This window comes from Lycium barbarum, chromosome 6 (genome assembly GCF_019175385.1).
Source record: "Lycium barbarum isolate Lr01 chromosome 6, ASM1917538v2, whole genome shotgun sequence".
NCBI classification, from domain to species: Eukaryota; Viridiplantae; Streptophyta; class Magnoliopsida; order Solanales; family Solanaceae; genus Lycium; species Lycium barbarum.
Window position 1 is genome coordinate 131,544,673 of NC_083342.1, and position 8,777 is coordinate 131,553,449.

Below are 8,777 nucleotides of genomic sequence, written 5' to 3' on the forward strand. Positions count from 1 at the left end.
CATGAGTTTTGACTTTACTTTTTTTTTTTTTCTCGGTCCAAAAATTTGTTCTCCGAGATCTTTGTTGACATGCTAAAGCAAACTTCCAAAACTTGTGTCCTATATTTTTGCTCAATAATGTACGAGAACCAGAGCGTTTGGTAAGTGAAACAAAAAAAGTTAAGTTAGTTTGGCAAGAAACTGGAGTTTTTCTATATGCACCTCAGAACACTGCCAAATGTCCTTTACAACATTGTTTTTTTTTTGTTGTTGTTTGGGGGGGGGGGGGGGGGGGGGGCGGGCTTGGGATTGATTCACACCAAGCAATTAGCAAACTCTTAAGAAATTAAAAAAAAATTATCACTATCAGAACAAATGTTGGAGAAGGTTAGGATTGATGATGAATGAGAAACGAAAGGATTCATTTGTCATTTGGCAAGTCACTGTCCCTAATCATGTAAACCGAGTGGCTGCCGTTTTTTTTGTTTGGGACATTAAGCTATCTACTAGATGCAATCACCTTGCACGTTTGAGGATACATTCTACTGCTAATTCTATTAGATTTAGTTATCACACATTCACACTAAAAACATGCTAAATTACTTGATGATGAATGTGAAACGAAAGGATTCATTTGTCATTTGGCAAGTCACTGCCCTAATCATGTCGTAAAACAAGTCGCTGACGTTTTTTTGTTTGGGGCATTAAGCTATTACTAGATGCAATCACCTTGCACATTTGAGGATACATTCTTCTGCTAATTCTATTAGATTTAGTTACCACACTAAAAACATGCTAAGAGAGAAGTAGATGTGCATATTTTGGTTGGTAGGGTTAGGGTAGATGAAGATTATATGTAATTTTTTTAATTTTTTTATGACAAGAGAACTCACAACCGCTACCCTTCGGGTGCGCACAAGGTAAACCTTTCTGTATTCTCCCTCACTACACGTTTAAGATTTTTCATCTTCTCCAAACCCTAAAAGAAATTCTCTCTCCTCTCCTCTCCTTCCCCTCACTGCTGCCTCTCTCCCTTCTTTTCTCTATCTCCGGCCTCTCCTCTCCTTCTCCTCACTTACCTCTCCCTCCCTCCTCCATCTCCACCACCAACGCAGCTGTCAGCACCACTACCACCACCAATACTACCATCTCCATCTCCAAACTCGAGAAGCTTAAGCTTCTAGTTCTTCAGATCTGAACTCCATATGCTTCATGTTGTTGCTTTAGAAGAAGATAAAGTTAAACATGGTCATAAAGTTGTGTTTATCGCAAAAAACAACGCGAGGAACATCGAATTACATGGAAAAACAAATTCCTTTTACGGGGATTTTGAGTAACAAGGCCGAAGAAAATCCAAGTCATTTTACCATTTCATCTAGGAGTTGAGCATATTGTGGAGATTTCCCTTACTTTTATTTTTCATTTTTTCTTAAAAGGAACTGGACCCAATGTTGGGGAAATAGATATGGCCATTTGTTTTGTTCTCCGACAAATGTTTGACTCGCGTCTCCACCCTCTGTTGACTGTATTCTTCATTTTTTTAGTGTACATAGAGTGTATTTTTTGTATTCTCTATTTTTTAATATACTTAGAGTGTATTTTTTGTATTCGCTTGTATTTCTGTATTTCAAAGGAGAAATTGTGTATTTGAATAATCAAATATGGTGAATGTTCCAAATATAGAGCCTTTTTTTGTGTAAATATAGTGAATGTTCCAAATATAGAGCTTATTTTTACTCCACTTTGTTTCCCGATTTTTGTATTTCGTTGTATTTCAATGTATTCATCTTTTTTGGTGTAAATATAGTGAATGTTCCAAATATCGAGCCTATTTTTACTCCACTTTGTTTTCACGATTTTTGTATTTCAATGTATTCATCTTTTTTTGTTGTAAATGTAGTGAATGTTCCAAATATAGAGCCTATTTTTACTCCAACTAGTTTTTACGATTTTTGTATTTCGTTGTATTGATCTTTTTTTGGTGTAAATATAGTGAATGTTCCAAATATAGAGCCTATTTTTAATACACTTTGTTTTCACAATTTTTGTATTTCGCTGTATTTCAAAGTAATTAAATACAGCAGCTGGAACATTAAAGGTAGCTACGGTTTGTAATTACCAAACTTGTAGCTATTTATTGTTAAGAGCTAATAAAAGGTAGCTATTTATGTAAGTTTCCCTATATATTTTTGAATCCCCCGGTGAAAAATCCTAGCTCCTCCACTGCTCATGTGAAATAGCCTACAAACCACACAAAAGAGATAACCCACACTAGGCAAGCCCGGTGCGATGAGCTAGACCCAGACGGTAAATTCATGTTGTTATAGGAAGGGGTTTTCGAATATGAGACCTCCATTATAGAAGGCCCATGCTCAACCAACTGAGACACCCTTGCAGGTGATTATGTGTAAACTTTTAACTTAGAGAAAATTTTAATAAGAATTAATGTTGGACAGTCAGAGGAACAATATGCTGCTCTTTCCATTTAAGTCGTTTTAGCCTTGTCAACATTTACTAAGTCACCCTATTTATTAAAAACTTTTTGAAAATTGATATCAAAAATAGTAACACTTCTTTCTTGAACTTTGAAAGTGACAATTACTTTTAATATTTTTTCTTTATGTAAAATAATTGTTAATTTGAGAAAAATATAGCTACTACTATGGGTAAAAAAAAAAATGAAAAAGAAATGGGCTTATTATGTGGACAGTGGAAATAGTGGGTGTAAACTTTAAAATAGGAAAGTTTTGGAGGTGCAGTGGACTAGTGGTAAATATCTCTAGTGGACAAGTGGGAAATTTCACTTTTCCGCTCGAGAGGGGACCTTGTTTGACAAAAGCCGTAGACTTTAAAGTGGTACATATTGTGTACTTCATAAGAAATGTAGACATTTCATCTACTTCACCACTTGTCATAAGATATTAAATTACAGTTAAATACCATTCGGTCATCTAGTTTATAAAATATGTACACAATGTATATGTAGTCTATAGTTTATACTAAATATACATATGCTATACATATATACATACTTATACACTATCTATACAACCAAAGTGTATAGACAATGCATACATCGGTCATATTTGATAAGCTAGATGGCCGAACATACATATTCGTAACTTTTCCTATTAATTAATGCAGCGGACTTAAAGCAGTACATTTTGATATTCACTTTATGTTTCTTTTCCTCTCTCAAATTCGTTGTTGTTACTGTTGCCTTTTTCTATTATGCTATCTATTTATTCAAGAAATAAAATAGGAATTTTACAAGATGAAAATTGTCATTGTAATCTAGGCTAGCCGCTTTTCCCATGGTGGATTTTGATCACATGTTGTTTGTTTTATCAAATTGGTGAAGATTCGTGATAGTCAAGTAAAATCTTAATTTTTCATATTGACTCAATTTGAAGAAAATGAGATTCCTTGCCCTCTTACAATTTGAATAAAAGAAAATGTTCTTTTCAGATATCTTATGTGATTCTTTTTTTATATTTCTTATGTGTAAAAATGAAGATCTCTTGTAAAAGGATCATAAAACTTTAAAAAAAAATTGTAAAGTGCTAGAAAATCATTTCTCCATTTGGAGTTTGTAACATGAGTAATGAACAACAATAACATACCCAGTATAATCTCATAAGTGAAGTCTGGAGATGGTGATGTGTTCGCAATCCTACCCCTACCTTTGTGAAGGTAGAGAGATTGTTTCTGATAGACACTCGGCTCAAGTTAAGCATATAAAAAACAGTATAGAAATGAAATACGGTAGTGAAGAAGTCATGCTAAAAATAAAGGAGAAAAAACAGTAACAACAACAAATAATACGATAACCGAAGTAAAGTAAACAACTGGTAAAAATAAAATCGAAAATTAAGATAGTAGGAGAGTAATAATAATAATACTAGTGAGGAAACCTAGACAACTCGCAATATCTACTTACCTTCTACCATAATCCTAGACATTCATATCTTCCTATTTAGGTTCTCGGTACGCTGCATGTGTGTCTCGTCCTATCTAACCTCTTCTCCCTATACTCTTTTGGCCTACCTCTACCTCTACCTCTACCTCTCCTTAAAACCTATCATCGCCAACCTTTTACACCTCCTCACTGGGGCATATGTGCTTTTCCTCTTCATATGTCTGAATCATCTCAATCTCGTCTCCTTCATCCGGTCCATCACGGAGCGCGACTCCAACCTTATCTCGAATGTATTCATTCCTAATCTTATATCTCCTAGTATGCCCAGATATCCATACAACATAGCTAACCTGACAACCAACAAAAATCATGTATGTCAGTGAATTTAACTTGTTATTCTTTAGAGCTTCATTTGTTAGAATTTATGGATTTGCACATATATTGTATCAAGAATAATTGTATGTTGTTTGCTACCATTATAGTCGACCCTCATTAACCTGATCTATTAGGTTTAAAGTTAAGTAGGCCTAATTGGATAGCTCATAAAGTATGGGCATTTATGTGTAGATATCCGGTTGTAATTTCTAATTTAGTGTCACGACCCAACCCCATAGGCCGTGACTAGTGCCCGATCTGAGCACCCGAACACATCTATCAAATGCTATCTCAAATTTTATCAAACGCATTCAAGTATATAGCGGAAGCCGACAAGGCTATATTTCAAAGTTAGATAATTTCCAGAAAAAATTCGGCAGAATTTCCTTTGTTTTACAGGCTACCCAAAATAACCCTGCGCACAGAAAATACCAACAAAAGACCACACAGGGCCAACGAAGCAACATTTAAACATATGCGGACCGGCCGCCGCGGCGAATGAGATCGCCCAAACACAACATATACACGCATTTGTACAGAAAGACCCCAACCCACAAACATGTCCACAGACCTCTAAACAGACCGACAGAATCATATGACGGGACAGGGCCCCGCCGTACCCATGAACGAGAATATATATATATATACAGTAGTGACAGACTATACCAAAAGATGGGCTCTGGATAAGAGAGCGCTCCAAAATAGGAGAATAAGATCCTAAGCGGACGGATCAGCAAACCTGTCGTCGGTACCTGCGCGGCATGAAAACGCAGCCCCCGAAGAAAGGGGGTCAGTACGAAATATGTACTGAATATGCAAAGCCTGAATTACAGAAACAAAATCATAACTGGTGCAGAACGTACAGAAAGTAAATAGAAAACCCAAAGTATCAGATACATATTTTCAAAACATGCAGAGTGTGTACAGAAACATATGTCACATCAAATCCGGCCCCTGCCAAGGGACTCGGCAGACAGAACGTGGCCACCCTCCCGACGCTGGTGCCACAACACAGAAGAATCAGAACAGGGGCATAACCCCGTAACATAATATGTCATATCAGATGGCCATAGCAAATCATATCAGAACAAACGTACATGGCACAGCATACTCCACAAACCCATGTACGCGTATACCTGCCCCCTCACATCGAGGCACGGCGAACAATGCAAAGGATCACGCTTGACAACATATCCTGGCCCGGGCTCAGTGGGGGAAACATTGAGGCATCCACGAACGGAGTAGTGAGAAACTAAATGCACTAAAAATACCATATATATATATTTCCAGAGACTCAATGAGGCATATCGAATGTCAAATCAAATCAATGAAATCGGACGGAAACATAGTAAGTAAATTTAGATGTCATAACGGGTTACGGAGGCATAATCTATCCGAGATCGTTTTCAAGATTCAAAACAATTTATAAGACTTAATGAAATATTTAAAATAGTTTTTATTTAGTAGCTAAAGGAGTAGTTAGAGTATCTCTAACGAAAACGCTCGAAGACAAGTCATAGACACATAAAGGGTAAAATTGGAAATAGTGGGCCCACCTCGGAACCAATGAAGCGGTGGGCTCAAATTACGTATTTTTAAGCTTATGGGGTCACCTACAAAGGTTCTAGGACATTCCATAACTTCGTAAGCAATTTGGGAAAAAATTTCATAATTTTTCATCAAAGCATACTTAAGGAATTCAATTCTATTGAATGAAAAAACGACGATTTCAAACGCGGATTCCGATGGACAGAATATTCCCCGAGGCGTAAATCCAAGCCTAGTACATCTAGGACATGCCAAGAGAAGAATCGGGATAGCTTTACATACCTTTCTTGCCCTTTACGCTTGCCAAAACTCAAATCCCGTTTCGTCCAAAACCTACAAATGGTCACATTTACCAATTTACTATTCATAAGACTTAAAATTTCAACCTTAACCAATTCTTGTCTATAAAAATTTGAGCAGCATCTCCCCTATATATATATCATCCCCGAGGTTAAAACTCGGCTAAAACAACAACAACCATACCAACAACAATATATACAACATCAATAATCGACTAGGAACGCATTCTAGCGTAAATAGTCTTATTTTCCAAATAATGCGACAATTCCAAATCCAACTTTGCACTTACAACCCGATATCAATATTTTCATATTCACATACTAATATAAGACCATTCAAACATAAACCAAAAGTATTCCAAGCTATATATTCAATATTCAACAATTCCATCAACTTCCATATTCAATCCAAAATTCTTATATATGCAACAAAACCATTCCAACACATTTTCTACTTACTAATTCATCTCCAACAACAATCTACACTTTAACAACTTCATTATCTTAATATCATAAAATCACATTAATGTGTCATAATTCTCTACATTCCATTTTCATGTCAACTTCACTCATATAATCTTCCTTTGCATTGTGAAGATCACAATAACACAACTAACATGTTAAACAAAATAAATTCAACATTATCTCAACAACATATACCACACGGCCAACATGGCTTCTTTCCAATTTCATCCAATTTTCATTCAACTTCCATAATTTCATAAAAACTACATTAAAATCACATAATTTCCTATAACCATTTTCAACAATTTTCCATACCAACTTGAACCATTTCCTTCCATTTCCATTACAAGGCTTCAACAACACAATTAACATAACAAATAAAATTGGTTCATCCTTCTACACACATACATACCCACTTTGCAAACTTCCATATTTCCATAATTTTCACTCATTTCTACATACTACAACATAAACAAACCTTCATAACATAAGAAAAAGGAATTGATTCTTACCTTTTTCTACAAATTTCTTCACTTGAACAAGTTGTCAACTTGAAGAAATAAGTGCTCCTTCTTCCAAAACAACTACACCAAGTTGTAAAGGACCCTTAATTGAGTAGGAAAACCACAAGCTAATAATTTTTGGAGGAAGATTTTGAGGACCTAATTTTCCAAGGTCTTGGCCGTGTGGTCCTTCAAGTTTATGCTCTTCTTTTTCTCTCAATTTTGTTCTTGAAGATTCTTGAAAATGAAAGAATTGTGGTCTAATGTCTCATTTAATACATGGATTAATGAATTACCATGGGCTTGGGCCATATGGCCGGCCACCCCTCTTTTGGGCCTAAATTTTCTCCCCTTTTATCTTTTTTTTTGGGCCAACCCGGTTGGTCACGAGTTGGGCCTAGCCCACTGACCTTTCGACCTTAAAACGTTCATATCTCCTTGTACCGACGTCACCTGGGAACCCACGACCTATGGTTGGAAAGATAATTCAATTATCTACAACTTCTAATTCTTGGTATTTTTCCAAATTCCAAACATATAATACCGTTTTTGCCACCCAAAGTCAGGTCACCCGAAAACGTTTTCTTAAAAGTATTCGTTTGGAGGACTTCCACTTTGATTTGGCCCAAGGGTCCTTCTTGAGTTGTGTTTAACTTCACATATGTGATTCATATAATTTATCACATGTCCCAAAAAAAAAAAAACTTGACGTGTGGGCCCCACCTCAGCTTACAAATAATCCGACGTTCAAAAATACGGGATGTAACATTTAGAGCCTATTTGGATTGACTTATTTTAGGTGTTTTTAAGCTAAAATAGCTTTTAATCACTTTGTAGTGTTTTGTGTGAAATAAAAAAGTATTTTTAAGTCAAAGCAACAAAAATAAGCGAAAAGTCATAAGCTAGAATTCTGAATTCCTAACTTATGAGTCAAAAGTCATAAGTCCATTCAAATGGGCTCTTAATGGGCTCATAAGCTAGAATTCTGAATTCCTAACTTATGACTTTTGGCTTATAAGTCAAAAGTCATAAGCCCATTCAAATGGGCTCTTAATGGGCTAAATTAGAAATTCAAAATTTGTGTCACTATAAATACAAGGGTGTCGTCCCTAAACCAGACGTAGGGTTTCTTTCCTGATTTCGGTTGTTTTCACGAATTCAGGTACGCTTCCCGTATCTAATTTTTATTTCTCGATGATTTGACATGATAGTTCTTGAGAAAGACGGTGGTCTTCATCTCTTAAAGTTTTGATTCCAACATGGTTTTATTTTAAGTAAATTTTTTAAGAAACCAATAAGGTTTTAATTACGTGCTTGCTTTTTAAATTTGACCCAAAATAAGTGATTTTTCACGAAATCAATAAAAAAACAAGTCTACTAAAAATAGGTAGACTTATTTTTTTAAAGAAAAATGATTTTATAAAAAAAATTATGTTAGCGAAAAGGGTATGTTTGCACCATTTGTGTAGCGACAAGGTATATATGAACTACTTTTTTAACGAGGTGTATACCTGCTCTAAATCACAAAGTTGAGGGGTATATTGCACATTTTCCCTTTCTAGTTTAATGGGCTAAACTAGAACTACAAAAATTGTGCCATTATAAATACAAGGTTACGAACCCCAAACCAGAACTAGGGTTTCTTTCATGATTTCCACCGTTTTCAAGGATTCAGGTACGCTTCCCCAT

At 35.6% G+C, this 8,777-nt stretch overlaps 1 long non-coding RNA gene across 1 annotated transcript; it reads right to left on the reverse strand.

Moving 5' to 3' along the window:
• Positions 1–4,505: 4,505 nt before the first annotated feature.
• Positions 4,506–7,295, reverse strand: LOC132600230 (uncharacterized). The gene is made up of 3 exons (XR_009567162.1): positions 7,098–7,295; positions 6,104–6,154; positions 4,506–5,025 (listed from the first exon to the last, which is right to left on the reverse strand). It is a non-coding gene; the product is annotated as an uncharacterized LOC132600230 (long non-coding RNA).
• Positions 7,296–8,777: the final 1,482 nt, after the last annotated feature.